Below are 24,518 nucleotides of genomic sequence, written 5' to 3'. Positions count from 1 at the left end.
GTTCCTATCACTGATCATCCTGGGACAGGAAGTGAACACACTTCAGTGTTTGTGAGCAATAAGGCAGATGATGGCCAAGTCTCCCCCTTCCCAGAACAAACCTCAGGTATTGTGTTCTTTTTCATGGGTACAAAAAAAAAAAAAATTAGAACTTGAATGTCCATTAATGAAGGATTGGTTTACAAAATTCAGTTACAGTATATCCAAACAATGGAATTCTATGTAGACATTAAAACAAATGTAGAAAGTATCTATGAATTGACGTGGAAAGTTTTTTTTTTTTTTTTCACCTAAAAAAGGCAGTACAGAGCTGGTGTTGTTGCTCAAAAAACCAACTACCTTCTAGCCTCCCAGACCACCATCCTTCATGTATGGTCACAAAATGACTGCCATCTGTTTAGGATTCTCTTCTAAGCTCCAGGCAGGATGAAGAGGGAAGGGCAAAGTAGAAAAGCAAAAGCCAGTTTAATCTTTTTTTTTTTTTTTTTTCCCCTAGCCAGGAAGATGATAGTATTTCCAAAAGGCCATCCCCACATACACTTCTGCTTAACATTTCATTGGCCCAAACTGTGTCACATTACTACTGTGACAGGACTAGCTGTAAGGGGACCTGTGCAATTTGGTTTCTCAGAAGGGGACTGTTGCTGCTGTAGATGTAATCCAGGATAGAGATCAGCTCCCTGCAGTGTCTGCCTCATGAGTGTATCAAAGACTAAAAGAACGTACACTAAACAGTTAACAGGATTTCTCTTTATTGATAGCATTCTAAGTGATCCATAACCTTCTCTTTTGTGTTCTTCCGGAGTACTTGGAACTCTATCATCCAGTGTTATTAGAAATCCAGGACCTTGGGTCTCATCACTGACCTATTAAATCAGAAACTCTAGGACTAATAATCTACTATTAGGTTTACCACTTATCAGAGTGATTCTGACACTCAGGGAGGATTGAGAAGGAGTGTACTATATGACTTTCAAAAATCAGTAAAAAGAAAGATATTTTCATTTGGAGAGAAAAAAATTGTTTAAGTCAAGGATCTCACTCAAGCTCACAAGTGTTTTTCACATTAGAGCTACAAATACAATCTAATTTAATGAATGTGTCAACTGTTTCTTCCTTCTTTTGAATCATTAGCATTTATCTTGGCCTCTAGTAGTCAAAGTTTTTGGAAGCTAGCCTTCAGAAAAAGAAAAAACAAAAGCAACCTTGTGTTTTGATTAACTCCTCTACATTTGTCTTGTGTCTCATCTCCCAAATTTACAAAGACTCAGTTAAGTTTGTGATCAACTTTTTTAAACACATAAATGGAAACGAGAATGTGGGGTAGAAGTGAGGGAAGAGACAAACGGGTCTCAGATGGGTAGGCTCAGGACCACATGAATTTAGAATATTGGAGAAAATGGGGACCACAAGCTGGAAACCACTTATTTTCTCTTCTGAATGATGAGTGGGCAGAGGAGAAAGGAAAGGTGATGCCATCTTGATTGGGAGAGGAAGGTGACAATGAGATTAACTTGTAGGCATCGTCAAATGCCTGCTGATGACACCTGTGTCTCTCAGCATGAAGAAGCAGGACTGCTTGGATGTTGTGCAAACACCATTATAATTTAATTTTCTGGGGATCCCTGGGTGGCTCAGTGGTTTAGCGCCTGCATTCAGTCCGGGGAGTGGTCCTGGAGACCCGGGATCGAGTCCCACATCGGGCTCCTGCATGGAGCCTGCTTCTCCCTCTGCCTGTGTCTCTGCCTCTCTTCTCTCTCTCTCTTTCTCTCTCTCTCTGTCTCTCATGAATAAATAAATAAAATCTTTTTAAAAATTTTTTTCATTTTCTTCCTTTTGATAGATAGATGACCTTGCCCCATTTTGATTGTCAGGGGATATATAAATGAGTATATAAAGCTCATGGCACCTGAAATGATACCTCATCAGATTAAAAATAGAAAGTCCTCAGTCACTATTTAGAGACAAATGCTCTTTGCTTATTTCTTGCAAACTTTTCAACCATCCCCCCTTAAGTAGATCCTGAATTATGTCATTGTTACCACAGTATGTGAGAAATTAACAAACGTATTTCTCCAATTTTATCAGTCAGAAAATGTCTCCCAGAGAAATGATATGTAAGTGATTGTAAAAGACTGGAATTTCACATGAAATTTTAATGGTTGATTCCTTCTATAGTGAAATTTCACACTAAGAACTAGGATCTTAAATTAAATTAATTTAGGATCTGAGTCAAATTACAGATTTCCAGAGATCTTATGCCCAGGGCCTGGGAAAAGTCAGCCATCATCCAGTGCTTCAACCGCTCTTCACATCATTTATCTTCTGGGTATCAATGACTTTACTCCCCTGTATGATCACTACATATACTTCACAAATATAAAGCGCTCTCAAAAAAGTCCAGTGTCACAGTCTTATGGAAACTGTGACTTCAGATTCTTGATTCTTGCCTTCATTTTTCTAAAATAAAATAAAGTGTTCACATATGCTCATAGATACTTAGACTACTGAGTGGTATGGCTGACAGCACTCTTAAATATTGCCAAATTTGAATGGACAGAGGCAAGTGAGCAAGAATTGAGGCTGGAAACGTAATATTAAAGATGTCTCATGGTAGGGGTACCTGGGTGGCTCAGTCAGCTGAGTAGCCAACTCTTGATTTCAGCCCAGGTCATAATCTCAGGGTTGTGAAATTAAAACCAGAGTGGGGCTGGAGGCTCAGGACAGGGGGTTGGGGACTGAGGATTGGGGCTTTGGGTTTTGCAGGGAATCCCACTTGAAAATTCTCTTCCTCTGCCCCTCCCCCCAGTCACGCAGGCACACATGTGCACAAGCTCTCTTCCAAAAATAAATAAATAAAATTTTTTTTAAAAAGATGTCTCACTGTAGAGAACCATTCAAATGTCTCCAATGCCAGCTAAGAAATATCTAATTACAAACTAATCCCTTTTGCCTTATAAGTTGTTTATACCTTTTCTGTAATTCGAACGGATTAATCATTCATGATAAATAGATCAGTCATAAGGAAAGATTGGGGAAAAGGGAATCACAGAGAAAAATACTATCAATGTCCACCCACATTAATCCTTTGAGAAGCACCATTCCAAAGGCAGCCAGTCAAGCTTAACAGTTAAGTATAAGGGTTTTGCCATCAAGCAGTCTTTGGGGTCAGGAATTTGAAACTCATGTCTCTTATGTCTACCTCTAGTGTGACTTTGAGACATTCCATTGGCCCCCCGTATCTCAGTATCATCATTTGTAAAATGGGAATAGTAATAGACCCCATCACAGAGGTCAGTGGGGGGGATGAAATGAGATACCATACAGTACACTGTATTAGAATTATGCTTGGCACAAAGTTAGCCTTTGATATCAGCTATTACTATTATAATGAGGATGATGATGTCTGTCTAGCTTTTTCAGTTTTAAATATTGCTTTTTAATAAATGTCATTTAGATGTGTGTAAATATTTCATATGATTCAATAATCAATAATTAATATTAAATAATCAATATTAATTTGATGTTATTGATTTAATATTAATTTAATTAATATTAATTTAATTTAAAGCTGTAATTTAATTTAAAATTAAATGAAAATCGATTTGAGTTTAATTTTCTAAATTATGTTCTCTTGAGGCCACTGGAATCTCTTGAGCATGACATGACCCCCTCTCTCTTCCTTAGCAGATTTTATTGAATCTGAGACTGAAACAGAACAAAGCTGCTATGGGCAAGTTGGAAGACCAAAAAAGAAACACAACTACTGTGGCCCAGGGATCACCTTCCTGTAGAATCCTGTGACTTGCTTATGACCAATAGACTATGTCAGTAGAATACGCTGCTTCCATAATTGGATAAAGAAGGAGAGAGAGAAAGAGAGCATAAGAAGGGAGCAACTTCATCAGGAGCCACAGAGAGAGACTCTCCCCTACAGGCCATGAAGTAGCAAATGTCCACACTGTGGACTGCCTAGAGAAAAGACCACATGGCAGGGAGGTGCTGGCAGTGTCCAGCTGGCAGCCTGTAGGAGGCCAGGGCCCTCAGTCCTGTAGGACAAGGACAGGAATTGTGCCAACAACCAGAATGAGCTTGAAGCAGACTTTCCTCAACCTTCAAATGAGAACACACCCTGGCCAACACCTTTATTGGAGCCTTGTGAGAATGAGCAGGGGACCCAGCTGAGCTGTGCCTGGACTCCTGACCTATGGAAACTATGAGATAATAAGTGTGTGTTGTTTTAAGTTGCTAAATTTGTGGTAATTTGTCACACAGCAGGAGAAAATAAATACACCTGACTTCAACTGTGAGTCTTGTTATAGGTTAAATTGTGCCCCCCACAAAAGATGTTGAAGTCCTAACCCCCAGCACCTGCGAATGTGACCTTATTTGAAAACAGGGTCTTTGCAGATAATCAAGTTAAGATAAGGTCACTGCAGCAGGCTCCAGTCCAATTTGACTGGTGTCCTTATAAGAAGGGGAAACACAGATATCAACAGAAGGAAGCCACAGAGAGAAGGCTGCCATCTACAAGGCAAGGAGTGCCTGAGTACCAGAAGCTAGGATTATGGCATGGAACTCATTATCCTTCACAATCCTCAGAAGGAACCGACCCTACCAACACCTTGATTTTTGGCTTCTATTTTGCAGAACTGAAAAACAAAACATTCTCGTGGTTTAAGCCACTCAATTTGGGGTACTTCGATATGACAGCCCTAGGAAAATAACAGTTTTCATAGGCAGGAAGCTGGGGAGGGCTGCTTTCCAATCATGGATGGGGAAAGACTAGAAAGGAGAATAGAAATCTTACATCCATCCATCCATCCATCCATCCATCCATCCATCCATTCAAGAGACATGGAGCTTCTACTTTGTCAGGTGCTGTGACAAGTGGGCGTTGTGTGCTAGGCCATGGGGTTACAGAGATCAAAGCACAGCCCCTACCCTCAAGAAACCTACCATCTAATGAGAGGGTAGAGTAAATACACTTCAATTTGACATGTGCCAGAGGAGAGGTGCACCTAGCCTTATGGTGCTTAATCCTACCTGGAAAGAGGGGTAAAAAAGCCTCCCTAGAAGAGGAAGAGGGAAAGGAAGAAGAAGAAAAAAGGTAATCTAAAGACAAGGAATAATACAAAAAAAAAAAAAAAGTATGAAGAAGGCATAAAAGCAAAGACATTCCAAGTACAGCTCCGCATGGCCAGAGTGGAGAGTTCTTGGGGGCACTCGGAACGTGGCTAATCCAAAGTGGGATGTTCTGTGAATGTAAATATACACTAGATTTCAAAGCTTTGGTATTTTTTAAAATGTAAAATATAACATTAATCATTTATTGGATATATGTTGAAAAATATTTTAGATATATTAGCGATAAATAAATATATATTAAAATCAATATCATCTATTTCTTCTTGTTGTTTTTAATGTGACTGCTAGAAAATTTAAAATTCCATATGTGGCTCACATTATATTTCTAACTGATAGCGCAAGTTTAAGCCAATCACGATGGTCTCATTCCCTTACCAAGTGAAGGATATAGGATGGTATGTGCATGTAATGACATTATGACCAATGAAAATAGGGTGAGGGATTGATGGCAAGGCTTCTAAAAGGTTTCCCCTTGGGATGCCTGGGTGGCTCAGTGGTTTAGCACCTGCCTTCAGCCCAGGGTGTGATCCAGGAGATCAAGTCCCACATCAGGCTCCCTGCATGGAGCCTGCTTCTCCCTCTGCCTGTCTGTCTCTGTCTATGTCTCTGTCTCTCTCTCCCCGCCAACACCCCCGTGTGTGTCTCTCATGAATAAATAAATAAAATCTTTAAAAAATTAAAAAAAAATAAAAGGTTTTCCCTCTCTCTGCAGATGGAACCTACATAAAACAGGGAGAAACTTTCCTTTTTCTGCTATGATTGCTGACATCACAATGTGCTCTCTGGAAGGAGGGAAAACTGTGTCCTTGGTCACACAATGGAGCCTCTGAATACACAGAATTTTTATGATAAAATCGTGGTTTTTGTATGTTAAATAAGTAAATATGTTGTTAAAGTCAAATTTAAATGGGTTTCCTATCGCCTGCAGAGAAAACCATTCCATCTAGTGACAACAGTGTCAGAGGTTGATCTCTGTGTGTGTTATCCCTCTTCTTCATTTATATTCAAGTTTTCCTCTGAAAAATAAGGAGAAAATCCAATAACTATTTGGATAATTCTTGTGTGATCCATTTCAATATACCATCGTCTTTTGTGAAAAGATGATGAAAAAAATAAATCCTGTGGGGGGAAACAAAATCCTAAGTGGCTGCAATGGTCTTGGAGGGATAAGATTTTTTTTTCCTGAATAATACTCTACATTCTTTTTTCTTTTCTTTTTTCCCCAACATGTGAATAAACAGTAGGCTCACGTCAGGCAATAGAGGATTGATTTGTTTCTGTAACTCCGATGCAGTTACTCTGAGCTCTGGGAGCCATTTCTCTGGCCAGCTGCCAGCCTCCAAACCCTGCAGAACTTGGTAGTTCTCCTCTCTGGAAGTAGCTTTCTGTGGCTTCCAGGAGAAGGGGGCTCGATGTGATCATCCCAGTCGGCTGCATTTTGAGAACCAGTATGAAAAAAAGAAAAATCTAAATTTCACAGATCTTTTCTCTGGTCCTTGACCCTATACTAACACAAAGCTGTCCATGTATGTGACTCTGACCCGCCAAGCCATCTCTATCTGTCCTCCCCAAGGCCTAAGTATAATAAGCAGCCAACAGCAAACAGCTGGGAACTCTGCTCAATGCCTGAAGCAGGGAAGAGAGGCAAGGAAAAGAAAGAAAGTTTTTAAAACAGCGTTGGCTGCAGAGAAATTTGTGAGCATGAAGCAGGAGAGAGCAAACAGAGGAGGTGTGGGAACGCAGTAGTGTTGAAGCTGAAAGGGACCTTTGAGCTCATTCAGTCCAACCCTTTCCCTTAAACATGAGGTAATGGGGCCCAGAGAGGTGCTCTTGGCACCTTCCTCCTCCCTTCCACACGCACTGATGCTGGCCTGGCCCACCCGCTAGGAGCCGCCAGGCTGCGAGGACAGGAGACACAGGGGCCCTGCCCCCCAGGGGCTCCCGGCACCAGCTGCTACAGGGTCAAGATCAAACCCAAGTTAGGGCGATTTTGTTTTTGTTCTTGTTTCTGCTCTGTTTTGTTTTCCTGCTAAGTCATTGCCTCCCTCTCTCCCAGATATGAATCAGTCCTGGCTCTCAGATGACTTCTGCTTTATGTCTGTGCTGGGGCGGGGGGTGCTTGGTGACCATTAGATTAAGAAAAAAAGCAGCAAATCCTCATTCATATGTCACTCTCGGGGCAGCTTGCTGTTACTCCCTCTCTTTCTCCCTCCCTCTCCTGCTCTTCTTCCCTCTCCCCTTGCTTCCTTCCTTCCAACATATATTATTTCCTTGAGCAGATTTAGTTACTATTTTTCTGTTTACCATTCTTCCTAACCTTGAGAATGACAAAGAAACCTCTTGGTTGGAAAATCATAAACCCAAACAGAACTGCCACCGGCAGAAAATTCAAGGGACAAGGGCCAGCCGCTGACCCTTTTCTCACTCCTGTCTGAAATTTTTACTTCAAGTGTAGCTGTTCTTCGGAGAATTACAAAATGGGACAAGTTCTCACCTTTTGCCCACTCCTGGATCCTGCGATGATAGATTGAAGTTAGATCAGTGGAAGGAAAGGAAGGCCCAGTACATTTAGAATAACATCGAAAAGCTGAGCCAAGAAGGGGGACTGTGATAGAGGATTCCTTCCTCCCTCTCCTTCCCTGCCCTTAGGATCCCAAGCCCCCTCTCCCCACCCCAGCCCCAAGCAGCAACAAGAGGCAGGTCTAGAACTTACTGAAAACCTGGCTGCACACCAGCAGAAGAGCAGGAGCTGGAGAGTTGGGCCAGGCAGGGACATGGCCAGTGTATAAGGGAGAATGGAAAGAAAAAAGGGGAGAGGAGGAAACAGAGAAAAGGTTTTCTCTTTAAGAAGCTGGGGGAAATCATCTGGATCCTCTCTGTGCCTCACCCACGACACGGCTCTCCAGCAATTCCTCCAGCAAGGCTCTCCAACATGTTCCAAATCCATCAGCCCCCCTCCCCGCTTAGCCTGTGCACCACCATCATCTAGACGGGTGCAGCTTCCTAAATGGCCTCGGAGCCTCCATTCTTTCCTCCTTAAAATACAGTCTCCCTGGAGGAGCCAGAGTGATCTTCTAAAACCATAAATCCGGGGCACCTGGGTGGCTCAGTCGTTAAGCATCCAACTCTTGATTTTGGCTCAGGTCATGATCTCAAGATTGGGAGACTGAGCTCCACGTCAGGCTCTAAGCTGTGTATGGAGCCTGCTTGAGATTCTCTCTCTCCCTCTGCCCTCTCCTAACCCCTCCATCTATAAATAGATAGATAGATGTTAGATAGATAGATAGATAGATAGATAGATAGATAGATAGATAAAATAAATAAAAAATAAAACCATAAATCAGATTATTAAATCCCCCACTGGCTTTCCCCAGCTCCAGCAATGGCCCCGAATTGCTCTCTGACCTTATACATTACCACCTGCTCCTTTGCTCACCCATCCAGTCACATCGGCCTTTTTTCTGTTCTTTGCACGCCCAGCCCCATTCTTGCCTCAAAGCCTTCCCACTTACTCATCCCTCCTGCCTGGAACACTCTCCCTTCAGTGCCTGCCATGGCTCTCCCTTCCTCATCCTTCAAGCCCCAGCTCAGTCAGTGCTCCCAGGAGTCCTTCTCTGACCACCAGCCTCACTCTTCTTCAATATTTGTGCCATCATCACTATCTGAAGTTATCTTGTTGATTCTTTCTTTCTTCTTCTTCTTCTTTTTTTTTTTTTTGAATACCTATTTTTTTTGTTTGTTTTTCCAAGACTGAAAGTTCTAGAAGAGTGCAAGAGCAGTACCTAGCTTGTCTGGGGCTGTCTCTACGGGACCTAGAACAGAGCCTGGCACAGAGTAAATGTTCCAGAAGAGTTTGTTGAGTGAATGAGTGAGTGAAGAAATATAGAGTGCCCTCAAAAGGCTAGAATGAAGACCCCACAGGAGGGTTGCCAGATTTTGCAAATATAAATACAAAGCACCCACGTACATTTCAATTTCAGATAAACAATGAATGCACGCAATACTGTGTCCCAATGTCCCAAATATTGCCAGCTTTCATTGTTTATCTGAAGTCCAAATGTAACTCAGGGTCCTTTATTGTACCTGGCAGCTCTACACCAGCGCCCTGAGGAGCTCATGTGCACTGAACAGAACAAAGCAGACCCTCTCAAATCTCTGCCTCATAGATCCTTATGTGTTGTACTTGATGTAAGGTAACATAACAGAGCTGTTTTGCTCTTTCTTCTGGACTTTGTGTGTGCGCATGTGTGCTATTTGAGGTGAGGTGGTGTGTATAATGGCTTTACCCCCAAACACCTCGACCCTAAAGGGTATAGAACAGAATAGGAAACACTAAATAGAGCTCTGGAGCAGATACAGCCAAAGGAAAGTGGCTTGTTCCCTTTTGATACAGCAACCCCAGGCACACCTTCTCCTAAAGGAGGGCTGTCCTTGCTGGAACTCTTCCTCTTCTCACAGAGGATAGGAGTCCTGAGGTGATTTTTTTTCTTTTGCAAAAATGGAATAATTAATAAATAAAATGTTTTCTTGGACTTCGTGATTAAAAAGAAAAGCTCACATTTCTCACACACAAAAAAAAACCATGTTCAGTTCTTAGTCTCAAAAATACCAAACTTTATGAGGAAACCAAATTATGTACATTCCAGTATTATCCTCTTGTGTCCATAAAATGGTTTCAGATGTGGAAAGTGCATTTTAAAACTTGCATACATTTCAATTTCCTCCAAAAGTTCCAGTCCAAAGAATAATTTTCCCCCTATGGCTTCAAAATGTCTAGAATTCACATGGATCAGGAGTGGTCCAGTTGCAGGACCTCCAGGAGGCTGCAGAAATGCCCTTAGGCTAAAAGGACAAGAGACATTCTGGCATATGGAACAGGTTGGGTCAAGTCCCTTAGCATGTTGAAGGAAAGCAAAACACAAGATGCTCTGCTTTGCCCTGTTTAAAAGGCTGCCATGCATTGGGTTCATTCCTAGAGCCATAAGCATTTAATCTAGGGGCAGCCCAGAGACTTGATGTGTCTTAACAAATCTCACATAACTGAAAAATATCTTTACTTAATGCAAAATAGAATATTGTTAAAGATATACCTGTCAGTGTTTTGTTTTGTTTTGTTTTGGTTTGGTTTGGTTTGGTTTGGTTTGGTTTGGGGGCCAACCAGGCAGCAAATTAACAACAGTATTCCTTGGCCTGATCCAGCCAGTTCCCAGGACCTCAGAACAATTCATACATCTCATCCCATCTTCTTCACAATAATTTTTGCTTTTGGTATCAACATCCCTTCCTTGCAATTTTATGGACGAGGTAGATGCCTGGCAAATTTACTGGTCTACAATGAGTTCAAAGCAAAAAGCCTTTTCCTCCCACCAATCACCTGTTAGATGGAAACCAATTCAATACTTCAGCTGGAAATTGAGGGAAATTCAAAGGTGATTGACCCTCCACCTATCAACCATATCAGACATCTGCCCTCTCCCCATGAACAGCATCATTACACATTTCATATTTATTTTTATTTATGTACTCCATTTTAAAAAGACTATGGTGGCTGTAGGAAACACAAAGGAAACATATATACCTTTCTAATATAAATATATAAATTATTCAAAGATATTTAAAAAGCACCTAATACTTTTCTGTTCTTGGGTCTAATAAATACACGGAACGCTCTAGAGCACAGGCTTGGTGACAGGTTACTCTAGAAAATGCCAGATTAGTACTTGCTCAGTATTGAGAAAGGAGACCTGAAAAATCAGGCCTTCAGATGCTGGATGAATGATACATAAGCAGAGAATGGACACATCTTTAAAACTAAGACTTACAAATATATGCAAACCTATACTGGTTTTTCATTTCAAGAAAAATATGCAGAGTGTCTGTTCTGAAGCTTCCCAAGCTTTTGAATTCCTGATAAAGCTGGTTGTTACCATTAACTCATCTCAATTTTCTCGTAATATCTAGCATTTTCCCCAGCAAGCCAAAACCCTTCTTCCGGTTAGCTCCCCTGGATAAATGACCTAAGCATACCACAGTGCAAAGTACATTCTTAGAAAAATTGTCAGCGAAAATTTTGTGAATTGAAATATATTTTAAGTGTGTTCATTGAATTGAGGAGGAAGGAATTTGGTAGGGAGTCTACTATGTAAAGAAGCCCTTTGGTGAAGCTTTTTAAATCTACATGTCATATAATTGTTTACATTTCATTTGACATTAATTTTTTTTTCTTAATTTCATAAGTAATACACACTTGTTGCATTAAGTCAGAGAATCCAAAGAGGTGCAAACAGAAAGCAAAAAATCTTCTTGCCAACTCCCTTTCACCTCAGGTAATTGATACTGACCATCCAATGTGGATCTTCCCACACTCTGCTCAGAAAAATACATACAAATACACACCTACACTTACTGAGGGCTGCTGGAATTTTAGTTCTTGTTTACACCCTTCTTATTCTATTGTACACATTATCCTTTCTGTTTTCCTCACTTTTTTTAAAAGATTGATTGATTTATGATAGAGAGAGAGAGAGGCAGAGACACAGGCAGAGGGAGAAGCAGGTTTCATGCCAGGATCCCGATGTGGGACTCGATCCCGGGACTCCAGGTTCGTGCCCTGGGCCAAAGGCAGGCACCAAACTGCTGAGCCACCCAGGGATCCCCTGTTTTCCTCACTTGTATAACACAGTAATCCTCCCATTTATGTGCTCATGGTTCTAGCTAATTATGTTTGATAACAGCCAGAGTTACCAAATACTCCACATGTAAATTCATAATGATGTGCTCATCCAGGCCCCTTTAGATGGACATTCCATTTTCCCCTTGTTTTTTTTGTTTTGTTTTGTTTTGTTGTTTGTTTTTGTTTTTTTACCTCCACAAACAATGCTGCAAGAAGCATTCTGGTTCAGCATCTCCAATAGGAGTAGCAACTCTTGTGCTTACTTTCCAACTTCAAATTTCTGCATATTTTCCTTAAAATAATTAGAACTAACTCAACAGAGCATAGAAATACCTTGGAGCAAACTACTATCTCTCCTTTTTAAAACGCATGTTTTTACATCGATGGAACTATGTGCCAACAAAAGGCAAGCCAGTTTTCTGTCCCGAACGGGTACAGCAGCTGCTGCTTGCTGGAGGCAGGAAGTGTTTGTCCTGCAAGGCTTTGATCATCCCCTGGCCTTTCCACACTGGGAACAATTTTTCCCCATGCACAGGCTCTGTAACCAGTTAATGAACTTTCACGCTCCTGGAAACTTACAGGGCTGCATTAAGAAGTCTGAACACTCAGCCTCAAGATCGTGTTAATAACTGAGTCCTTTATAAAACTACGACCTATTTATTCATATGGGAAGGTGAAGCTCCAGCAATGGTTTGTATGCTTCTTGTGTGCAAATGTGTATGGTGTCAGGATGCAAGAAGGAGCTACATGGCTCCAAAACACCTGATTTTGAACCTCGATCACCCTGGAGGCTAATCATATTTCTAACTATTCTGGCTGTGATAGAAGAGTTGCAAGATTTAGGAAATAAAAACACCAGATGACCATTTAAATTTGAATTTCAGATAAGCCACAAATAATTGTTTGTTATTTGCCTGTATATATGTAGTACATAATATTTTACAATATTGCACAAGACATACTTATACTAAAAATTATTTGTGATCTATCTGAAAGTCAAACTTAATGGATGGGTATCTTGTATTTTATCTGGCAACTTTATATGATAGAAGAAATGTGCTCCCTGCTCCCCAGCTGGAAATTTCTTTGCTTTTGTCTCTGAGTCAGAACCATATAGCAGAAGGATTCACCTTTCCTTCCTTGACCTCTCAGCTTCCCTGCAGATTTGGGGGTGTTCATGCCTTGACCCCAGCTCCTGTCAATATAGGGGTGGCTTCTAGTCCCCGAACTCATTCCCTAAGCACTGGTGGTTACCTTACCTCTACTAGCCTTACTTCCTGGCTTGAGAGATCTCAACCTCCTCTCCCACTTTGACCTTGAAAAATGGCCTACTCCCTGACTTCCCCCTGAACTTTCTGGATTGCATATTTTTCATATTCTCCTGTGTCTTCTGCATTTCTGGTGTCTGCGGGATCTTCATCTCCTGAAACTTCTGAAGCAGCTAGGATTGAGTAGTCAGAAGATCCAAGTTTTGCTACCTATGGTACATAAACAGGGAAATTCACTATCTGAGCCTCTGTGCCCTTACCCCCAATCATGCTCTCTCTCTCTCTCTCTCAAATAAATCAATAAAATCAAGAAAGAAGAAAGAAAGAAAGAAAGAAAGAAAGAAAGAAAGAAAGAAAGAAAGAAAGGAAGGAAGGAAGGAAGGAAGGAAGGAAGGAAGGAAGGAAGGAAGGAAGGAAGGAAGGAAGGAAGGGAGGGAGGAAGAAGGAAGGAAGGAAGGAAGGAAGGAAGGAAGGAAGGAAGGAAGGAAGGAAGGAAGGAAGGAAGGAAAAGTGTTGTGACCCTGAACATAAATACATGTTCTTTTTAAACACACATGAACAGTGATCAGAAGAGAATTCAAAAGGAAGTAAACATGCTTAAAATTTGGAAACTTTTTTTAATTTTTTTAAAATTTATTTATGATAGTCACAGAGAGAGAGAGAGAGAGAGAGGCAGAGACACAGGCAGAGGGAGAAGCAGGCTCCATGCACCGGGAGCCCGATGTGGGATTCGATCCCGGGTCTCCAGGATCGCGCCCTGGGCCAAAAGCAGGCGCCAAACTGCTGCGCCACCCAAGGATCCCCAAAATTTGGAAACTTTTAAAAATAAAATTGTTTATGTTCATATTGGTTGTTTTTAATCACACCAAATATTTAAAAATAGGAGTTCTCTGGTGAACAACTGGAGGGGTCAGTCTGCTGAGGCATCTCAATTCCTCATAACCTGGACCGACCTTTCAAATCACAGGACTATTTATCTTTTCTACTTACATGCAGAGCATTGTTCAGAAGCATGTAGAAGCTTATACTATGCAGCAAGCATGTGAAACACATTCATTATGGGAATTGGAGAATCAAACAAATGAATAGCCCTTAGAGATTATCTAATCCCGTGTTTTGTAAACTTGATTCTCCTAGCCTACCATAAATACTTTCACAAGAGAATATTCACCCTTACTAGGTGAGGTATGATATTTATGTTCTATTTAATTTTTTAAAAAATTGGTTGTGACCCACCTTATTGATTTTACCACCCATTAATGGATCACAGCCCAGTTTGGAAAAGACACACACAAACACACAAAAAAATCTGACCTCTCTCATCTTAAAAACAGGAAAATCAGAGGACATTGTGATAAATGATTTGACCAAGGTGAGTTCAAGGTAAACATATAACAATGAGAAGCCCCTTCTATTTCTGACTTAAGCCAGCAAAACACTTCACTCCAACCAGCTTGTCTCCCATCATCTGCCAAGTAGAGCTACTGTAGATATCATATAGGGGCTATATATATTAGTAGCAGAATGTTGTCCTTACATCCCCACAGAACTCTCTAGGATCTAGAAAGCAAACAAAACAAAATAAAACAAAAACATACAATGAGGTGATTTGGCTAATACCCTCATACCTGGTTCTGAGGGTTCTTCGGACAAGAGACAAGTCTGTTCTCCTGGTTTAATTTGGGCACTCTTGGCTCCTGGCACAGAAGTATACTACAAACTCTGAATATAATCCTCTTTTTAGTGTTTGTCTGTGTTGCCATGTTTACATGTATGACCTCCAGAAACTTTACTGCTGCTGTGCAGCCACTGTCTCATCAAATGAGCTAACAAATGATCACCTAGCAATAAGAATGAGAAAACCTGGCATCTGGATAGGTTAAAATAACCACCCTCAGAAACCTGGTGCACAATCAGAACTCAAGTGGTGTGGAGATCTGGATTGACAGTGCCCCCGGAAGACAATGGTCTGTCCTCCAGCTTGGGCTGAAGGATGACCACAAGTGGGCACTATATTGTCAGTCAGATGCCTGAAGCCCCATGGCTTAATCATTAGGTCTGTATCATAGGACTTTATTTTCATTTGGGGGAATTATAACCCAGAAAGATAAGGTCTTAAACCAATAAGATCTTCCAATACTCATGTATCTGAACAATAGAGTGCTGGGCCAATTGTTTTCTCAGGACAATAGGTTGTTCATCTGGACAAACAGCTCACCTCTCAGGACAGTAGGCCACTTGACTGGGCAAATCTGCTTACCTCTCAAATAACCATTTATTCATTGAGTCCCATTTTGCAACTCTCCTGTCTGATGTATCCACTGACCCTAAGCCATTTTATCACACATTGTGCCCAATTTTAATGGATTCCAGAATTTAAAGACCCACCTTAGAACTCTATGAATATTATCCTGAGATACTACTAACACCTAACACCTCACTAAGGTGATGCTTTTCCTCACCATAGTAAATAATAGACTCAGCTTTGTTAGATCAACAGGTGATTCTGGTGGCCTTATAGGAAAATCAGCAGTTGATAATCTAGATGGTTTATTTATTTATTTTTTTTTTATAATCTAGATGGTTTAAAGACAAGGCAATGAAGGGACTCTTTACAGAAGTGAGGGGAGGATTACTGGAATAAACGAGGGATGGTGAGGCACCCGGGGACCAGCAAGAGTGGGAAGCTATTGTCATGCTAGGGCTGAAGGGACAAGGGGAGATAATAATGTCACTGGAACACAGTGACAGTGGAAACTGTAGGGCATTGGGCCCCCTGAAGCACATGTCTGTGGTCAGAAATGAGGTGCACAAAGGAAGGGAGCAGAGAGGAAACACTGCCATGTCTCGCTTCTCTTGTCTTTCAGTTGACTGCTGGTTCTTCCCATGAACCAAACCCAAATGAAACCCAGCAAGTGGGGCACCATGGTAACGCAGGAGTCAGCTTCCTGCGAACAGAGCAGAGCAGAGAATGGAAGGAGAATGGACTTGTGTGAACGTGGAGAGGAAGGGGAGGGTGAGCAAATGGAGAATAACCAGTACATAACACAAAGAATACATGAGGAATGAATAAATGAATCCAGCAAGGTACATAGTAATTAATTTTTGTTAGTGGATGAATGTAAGAATTATACTGAATATACATTCTTTCTACTTAGGCCTTGGCTTGGGGCCAGGGGTCATAGTCACTAAATGCCAATTTTATTCCTTTGCTTATAACTTCATCCTAAGCCAAGGTCAATAAGGAACTCAAAGAATAAGGAAAATTGGACGTGTTTTAGAGATTTCATAGATACTGTCTATGCTATAATTTGACGTTAAGCATGGACTTAGGAGTTGTAGCACAAATAATTCTTCACCCCATTCCCTAAAATATCACCAAACCGAGAGTTGGTATCTAAGGAGCTTACCATAATTGCAAGAGCTACCCAGATCACATTTTCTGGAAGGAGTTGAAAAGGTTAGCAAATTTGGAAATACCACTAAATAAGTTGCCAAAATAATCCTTTTGTAACGGTCTGTTTTGAATTATATAGCTTAAAAGAATGTGAGCTGATGAGGGTTAAAGCCAAGCAAGCAAATTAGGTTTTGGAGCTATATGCCTTGTGATAGATACTTACCATATAATTGCTAAAAACCTCTAGTTTTGAAACCAGATAAGAGTTTTGAGTCTTTGGGCAACATACTGGCTTCCATGCCTCAGTTTCCTCATTTAAAAAATGGGAATGACACTCCATACCTCTTTTAGCACTTATTTTCTGGCCACCAGCATTCACACTCACCCCTTTCAATGTTTACCCATATATTCCAGGACTAGAAGGCCAGTGATTACATGTCCTAGACTCCATTGCATTCACAGTTCTTGATAAGAAATCAATTCTGATATATATATATATGATATATATATATCATATATATATATAAAACCTTGCGCAAGATTTGGAAGTTCAGGCTTTAGCAAAAGTGACATTTCCCAGCAACTTCTAAGTTCTCCCTTTCTAGTTACCAGCCTGGGTGCTGCAGGATGGCTATGACCAGCTGTGACCATGGGCAGCAGTTGCCTATAATTTTCCTGATCTAGGGGTAGCAGCAATTTCTTGTAATGAGACAACAGTGGCGAACCTGAAAGCTAACAGGTGCCTCCTCTGACTTCATTTTCAACCTCAAGATTTTTGTATTTCTTTTTACGAACATCAAATTCCTTCTGTTAAATCCTTTCCTATTTGAAATACCCACAATGGTTTCTGTTTATCTAACTGAAGCCTGAGTGATCTCTACTGGAGTGTAAGTTTCATACTCAAAATGTGCCTTTTGTAGAAATGATCCTTGAATGAATCACTCCACTGGCCATCCTTTGGCATGTGGATACCTGTGGGATATCCTATAAAACTGAAGACCAGAGTTCTCCACAGCAGTGAAGGAAAGTTAGCAAAATTTTTTCGTTATCCCATTGGCACCTGAATTAAAATCATTTATTTGGCTAAGATAACCATTTCTAACACCTTAGTTACAGAATCATATTATATAAAATATAAGCTGAACAAGGTTTCTTGGTAAGAAAAGTACAATTTATAAATTCAAACGTATATTTAGAAATCAAATGAAGGTTTTATTTACCAAGGGCCACTAAAAGCCATTCCTTAGGACAAAGCCTTTCTCTTTAAATGATTAGTCTGCTTCATGGAAACACCAATACTTTACATATTTTTTGCTCTCCCATCTAAGGTTGATATGTTGTACTTAAAGGCGCAGAAATTTACCAGTAATATTTGTACTATTTTCATTAAAAACTGAAGAAAGTTGGACAATTTGTTATAAACTGCCATTCTTTGCTGATTCTACTAAAATGTGGTGGAAAGAACACAGTGTCTCTCATACCACCTCCCTCCTTCACAACCCAGCACTTTCCACAAGTACCACACAGTATATATTTGAAAATGCTCCATTCTGTATGAATGCAGCACTCCCATCCCTTGTGGATAAGATTATAATCTTCTTGAAGGCAGGTTTATCCCTTTGGGAAAACTCTTGGTACAGTGTCCTGCATGCTAAAAATATTAGGGAGGAGGTCACACCTCAGATTTGCGGAGAGAACCAGCCCCTGAGCTCCAGCACTGCTTCCTTCAATGCCTGTTTTTTGAAAGCCAAGTCCAGTCCCCTGCTTGCCTCAAAAATCTAATTAATCTTATCTCTTAACTAATGAAACTGACTACACGGCACTTTGTAAATATCCAGGGTACTCCCCAAAAGGTAAACAGCGGTAATAGTCCAGATCAAAGCCTCAGCTATGGGGTGCTGCTATTATGGTTTGAGGGTCATGCCTACCTGGGAGGAACAATAAACACAGGACAGCTTTGATCGTGTCCCTCCCAACACAGAACCTTCGTGGTTCCCCATTACCTTCAAAAGCCACTTCTTGGTGGATTCCCCTCCATTCCCCTGCCACCTGGTCTCAACCTGCCCTCCCAGTCTTACCTCTCTCTGCTTCCCACTCTTGTGAACAAATCCACCAAGCATGCTGCACACAGCTCATCACTGGCTTGGTGGCCTCAACGTATCCTCCCTTCTCCTTCCTCTGCTGCTCATCATCTTGCACATTCTGCATGCCTGAGGGTCCCCATCTCTTCGCTAGACAAAGGTTTATCAATCTGCCCACTGTGTACAAGAAGAACAAATAATGCCTCTTGCTTACTCACGAAGCATTTTACACATATTATCTCACTGAACCCTCAAAACAATGCTACAAGGTAGGATTATTTCCTCCACTTTATGGATGAAGAAATTAAGCCAAACATTAAGGTATTTTGGGCTGCATGATTCAACTCTCAGACAGCATTTACAACTCACTCAGTCTCCAGAAGAAAATTTGGCTAATTTACTCCTAAAAATAGATGATGGAAAATCTGTAACATTTCTTGAACAAAGTAGTCAGTATGTTACAAATTCAGTATAATAATCTCAAAATTGCAACAGTATACATGATATGAAATACTCTATAGCCAAAAAGCACTGAAGAGATACTCCACACCACTAACAATTGAGCAATGCAAGTCAAACCTATAATGAGATACCACTTCACACTCATTAGGATGGCTATTCTATTAAAAAGAAAAAGAAAAAAAAATAAACCATGCATATAGCTGTGGAGAAAATGTGGAGAAATTGGAATCCTTGGGTAGTGCTGGTGGGAATGTAAAATGGTGCAGCTGCTTTGGAAAACAGTATAGCAGTCCCCCAAAAAAATTATAAACAGAATTACCAGGTGATCCAGCTATCCCCCCAAAAATCAAAAGCAGGGGCTCAAAAAGATATTTGTACACCCATGTTCATAGCAACATTATTCACAATAGCCAAAGATAGAACTCAAACGTCCACCAGCAGATGAATGAATAAGCAAAATGTGGCAGAGCCATACAATGGAATAGTATTCAGCCCTAAAAAGAATGAAATTCTTACCCATGCTATTACCTAGAGGAACACTGAGGACATCATGCTGAATAAGCCAGTCACAAAAGGACAAATATAGTATGATTCTACTACTGTGAGGTACCTAAAGTAGTCAAACTCATAAAGACTGAAAATAGGGTGGTGGTTGCCAGTGGCTGAGAGGAGGAGAGAGTAGGGAGTTATCATGTAAAGAGCACTAGAGTTCCAGTTTGGGAGGACGAAAGGCTCTAGAGATGGATGGTAGTGATGGTTGTATAACAACATGGATGTTCTTAATGCCATTGTACCGTACACTTAGAACTGGTTAAAATGATCAATTTTATGTTAGGCATATTTTACCACAATAAAAGTATACTTTATGAAAAATGCTCACATATCATGCATTTGATCCAAATACCTTAGGGGGAAGAGGAGGAGATATTAGGATCTTTCTTGCAAAGACATGAAAAGTAAGGCTCAAAGGGACCCACTGACCTGCTTTAGATGTGCCCAGAATCCCCCTGGGTACCCTATCACAATGCAGAAGTCAGATTTGGTGGATCTGGTTGGGGCCACATGCGTGGCTCAGCGGGTTAAGCATCCGACACTTGATTTTGGCTCAGGTCATGATCTCAGGGTCATGGGATTGAGCCCTGTGTCTGGCTCCACACTTGACATAGAGTCTGCTTAAGACTCTCTCACCCTCTCCTCCTGACCCTCTCCCCCTCTCTAAAAAAATACCTTGTATATATATATTTTTAATATTTGATGCCAAGGTCCCATCCCCAGAGAGATGATTCAATTGGTCTGGTGGGGTTTTGATGCTGTTTTTTTTTTTTTTAAGATTTTATGTATTTATTCATGAGAGACAGAGAGATATAGGCAGAGACACAGGCAGAAGGAAAAGCAGCTCCTTTTGGGGAGCCTGATGCAGGACTTGATCCCAGGACTCTGGGATCACGCCCTGAGCCAAAGGCAGATCCTCAACCACTGAGCCACCCAGGCGTCCCTTATTCTTTTTTTAAGTTCTCCAGGTGATTCTAATTCCCAGTCAGGGCTGGGAACCATTGCCATAAGATGAAACAGCAACCCCAATTCAAGATATTTAACACATTACGTTAGTCCCTATTCTTGGTTGAGATTACGAGGCATCAAAAAAACAGTCTGGCATATTTTGTTTACTAATTGCAAATGCAAATATAGTTTGAACATTTTATTGGGTCTAAATTTACTTAAGGATCAAACTGCAAAATAATGCAAGATCGTTAGCAATTGTATATCCCTAGAAACACCAAGGTTAATCTCAGCCCCATTAAACTCCCAACTGGAGCCACTAGTCTATTTAAAATCATGGTTGGGCTTACCAAACTTAATTCAAATCAATAGCTACTTTACTTCCCCTGCTGAAATAAAACTTGCCACAATGGCCAGATTGATGGTACCCTTCTTGTTGATTATCATTATTCATATTCCGCCATGATTTGGATATTGCCAACCAACATTTCCAGCCAAGGACACTTCAGGATAATGTATATAAATTGTGCATTATTGATCACAGAACATCTGCTGGCCCTTACGGATGTTGACATATAAACATGAACACAAGTTTGCAAGTTTGTATTTCTGATGTTCATAAAATTATAATTGATAAAAATGAACAGTTATGCTTTTTTAAATCACCCTCATAAAGATAAAGCAATATAAGCGGTTTTAAATTATAAAAACCATTAAAAGAATGCAAAGTCCTAAAGTTTTTCTTTAAATGATTTATTGAAGGAAAACATTATTTTTCCTTTATGCTTGATAACATTTAACTGCATTTTGCCACTTATATAATGAAAAATAAATTTGACAAATCATAATTACAGAAATCAGAAATTACAATGGAATATAAGTGTGTTAAGATATGTTATTGTTATTATATGACATATGTATTTATGTATCTTTTCTTATTTGAAGATTTCAGGAGTCCACAGTAAGATTAGTACAATTGATTTCTTGGAACACATTTCCCAAAGATAAGTTGGCATGTGCAGCGTAAAGCACGGTTGTTAAATAAAGCACAGGGTCAAAGTTTCAACCCCTGCCATGAGGTGACTGCAGTTAAAACTCTTTATTAAGAGTGAAAAGCTGCAACTTCTCCCATAGAAAACAAGATAAACCAGGCAAACAGTGCGCAGGTGTTGACCTGCCCTACTCCTTCCCGAAGTCTAGGAATGAGGCAGGTGACTTCATTAGAGGGCACCTTCCTAACTCAGGGAAGTTAAAATAAGTTTCCAGGAGAAATCCAGGAATGATCGTTACCAGGCATGTGTTGGGAAGCTGCTATTCTGTCACTCCCTTAACTCTGTTCCCATAGCCAGGGGAAAGCTAACACTCATGGAAGGTGGAGGGTACATGTTCTAGGCCTATCCTAGAATGTCTAGAAGAATCTATGCCCTCTATGCTACATAACAAGAATAATGTTTTGAAATTATTAATGGTGTGATTTTTTTTTTAATTCAATTCTCACATCGCATTCCCTGCAGACATTCCATAGCTCCGGGAAAGTGGGAAAAGAAATGCCATCCAGGAAAAACAAGAATACGACCCAAGGAGGCTGATGTGCCACACAAGATGGGGAAGTAAAAGAAAGGCTTCTGGCTCGGAAAGAAAGTCGATGGAACAGAAGTCTAGGGAACAAATAGTCAGACCCACTGGTCCTGCCCCTCCTCCCACTTTGGACAGAAATCCTGGCATGGGGTGGAGCTGGCTTTAGAAAGAGTGGGGGGAGCTGGGCTAGAAAACTTTATTACTCCACTATTCTCAGGGGACTCCAGGAAGTGACTCCCATCACTGGTAACATGGTGCCAGTACAGCGTAGGCACCGCAGAGCAAAAATGGAAGCCTAGCTAGACAGACAAGGGTCCTGAGTCAGTGCTTCTGCACCTCCTTTGGTTCCTGTGTGGGGTTGGGGAGTAGAGGGTATACACTTGCCACTGAGATGAGTTGCTAAGGGACAAGTCAACTCTATGAGAGAGGTCAATTCAAGGTCAAAGTTGAAATTAAAACAGGTCTGCAGAGCCAGTGAGAGCCAAGATGGAGAGCTCAAAGAGCAGCAGGCCCAGCCAGTTAGGGTTGGAGTTAGTGTTGACCTTAGGTTTAGGGTTAGGGTTGGACTGGGGTTGGAGCTAGGGTTAGAACTGGGTTGGAGTTAGAATTAGGGCTGCTGTTGGGGTTGAGGTTGGCGTTAAGTTTATGGTTCGGGTTAGTGTTGGGATTGGGGCTAGGTTTGGGGTACGATTAGGGTTATATTTGAGTGTAGTGTCAGCATTAGCGTCAGGGTTGAGTTTGGCATTAGGTTTAGGGCTCAAGTTAAAGTTGGGGTTGGGGTTGGGGTCAAGGCTGAGAAAAGCTGCATTGTCTCTGAAGCCACAGAATCAGCAAGTCATGACTTATTGTATTCTTTCCACTAGGCCAAAGTTGAAACTCAGTGACATTGCCATCTAGGCCTCATAATTTTTTTTCAAGATTTTATTTATTGAGGGAGAGAGAGAGAAAGAGAGCATGCATGAGCAGGGGGGAAGGGGTAGAGGAGGGAAAGGGAGAGCGAGAATCTTATGCAGACTCCACACTGAGCATGGAGCTGGATCTCATGACCCTGAGATTATGACCTGAGCTGAAATCAAGAGTCTGACGCTTAACTGACTGAGCCATCTAGCTGCCCCCAAGTCTAATAATTTTTTTTTTTTTTATTGAAGGACTCTGTTGTGTTCATTTTAGGATAAGTAGCAGTTTCGGTGACTTCTACCCACTAGATGCCAGTAGTTTCCCCACTGCTCTCATGATATGTAAAAGTATCTGCAGATCTTGTCACACATTTTTGGGAGAAAAAAATCACTGCAGAATTAGAAACACTGCACTAGACCTAGACATCATTTTGAAATGAGGATGAGGGTAGAGACCCTGACAAACTGAGCATCTGTCCCAGCAACAGCTCTTTCACACTGAGACCCAAGCGCAGGAAGAAACAAAGATACCATCATTGTCAAGTTTAAGCAACCTACTCTTCCACTTCACCCACTCACCCCGGGCTAACCAGCAGAGCTGAAGCCCGAGACCAATAGAAATTAAAGAAATAGAAAATATTAACTCTGGGAAGTGTGGGTTATCACTCCATTTTATAGATGAGGAAACAGAGTCTCTAAGAGGTCAACCAACCTGCCTGTTAGTCACAAAGCCAGTATTCAAACCCCACCAAGGCTGTATCCAAAGCTGTGTTCATCCTGATAAGCCAGGCTACAATACCCTCTTGCCCACAGTGCTGCATTATAAATTAATGTATATTCCAGCATCAACTCTGTAAGCCGTGAACTCCTGTGGGGAAGGAATGATATTTGCTTGCTTCTATACCAAGCATTTCATTTGTGCTCTATAAATATTTGTGGAATGAATGAATGAAACTCTGCCTTCCACCCTTGAGCTAAGTAGGGATTTTTCCAAGGCCAGGCTGCACCTGGAAAAACAAGAATGGAGATAAAGGCTCAGCGAAAGTTGACAATTGCAGGACCAATGTTCTTTCTCAGAAGGTCCTTGAAAGAGGCAAGAAAATGGATGGCTGGCTTCCAATCAACAGGACTCATGTGTGTGCCACGAGATAAGCTCCACAGGCCTGCAGAGAAGGGAGAGATGGGATGGAGTGGGAGGAGCCACGCGGGAGATGATGGAGCCTCAGCAGGGTTGGGGTTCAGTTTGGAAGGACCTAGAGAATGAATGAAGAAGACACTCCAGGGCTGAGTGGATACAATAAGTAAGAACAACGGGGAAGAGGAGAGAACGAGTGCAATGTGGAATCCAGGCTGAGCGGGAGAGGTGGGGCTGGCATAATGAAGAGCTGAGATTCAGAAACCAGGTTGGGAGTGAGGGTGACCTGATGAGGAACTTGAAGGTCAGGGCCGGAGACATTCAAGGCTATACATAGATTGCTGAGTAACACAGCACTGACCGTGGACACTGATGGGGGT

The 24,518-nt window shown here is 41.2% G+C and overlaps 2 long non-coding RNA genes across 2 annotated transcripts in view; one reads left to right on the top strand and one right to left on the bottom strand.

Moving 5' to 3' along the window:
• The window catches only part of LOC140608840 (uncharacterized), an 85,214-nt gene extending 70,375 nt beyond the window's left edge, over positions 1–14,839 (bottom strand). Inside the window, exon 1 of the long non-coding RNA XR_012010836.1 lies at positions 14,718–14,839. This is a non-coding gene — a long non-coding RNA (uncharacterized lncRNA). The remainder of the gene's footprint in view (positions 1–14,717) is intronic.
• Positions 14,840–14,984: 145 nt separating this feature from the next.
• Positions 14,985–23,922, top strand: LOC140609474 (uncharacterized). Its single transcript, XR_012011299.1, has 3 exons — positions 14,985–15,145; positions 15,957–16,176; positions 22,044–23,922. It is a non-coding gene; the product is annotated as an uncharacterized lncRNA (long non-coding RNA).
• Positions 23,923–24,518: the final 596 nt, after the last annotated feature.

The sequence above is a fragment of the Canis lupus genome, chromosome 18 (assembly GCF_048164855.1).
Source record: "Canis lupus baileyi chromosome 18, mCanLup2.hap1, whole genome shotgun sequence".
Taxonomy (NCBI): domain Eukaryota; kingdom Metazoa; phylum Chordata; class Mammalia; order Carnivora; family Canidae; genus Canis; species Canis lupus.
The sequence above is the reverse complement of the archived record's forward strand: the minus strand, read 5'-3'. Positions and strand labels throughout refer to the sequence as shown.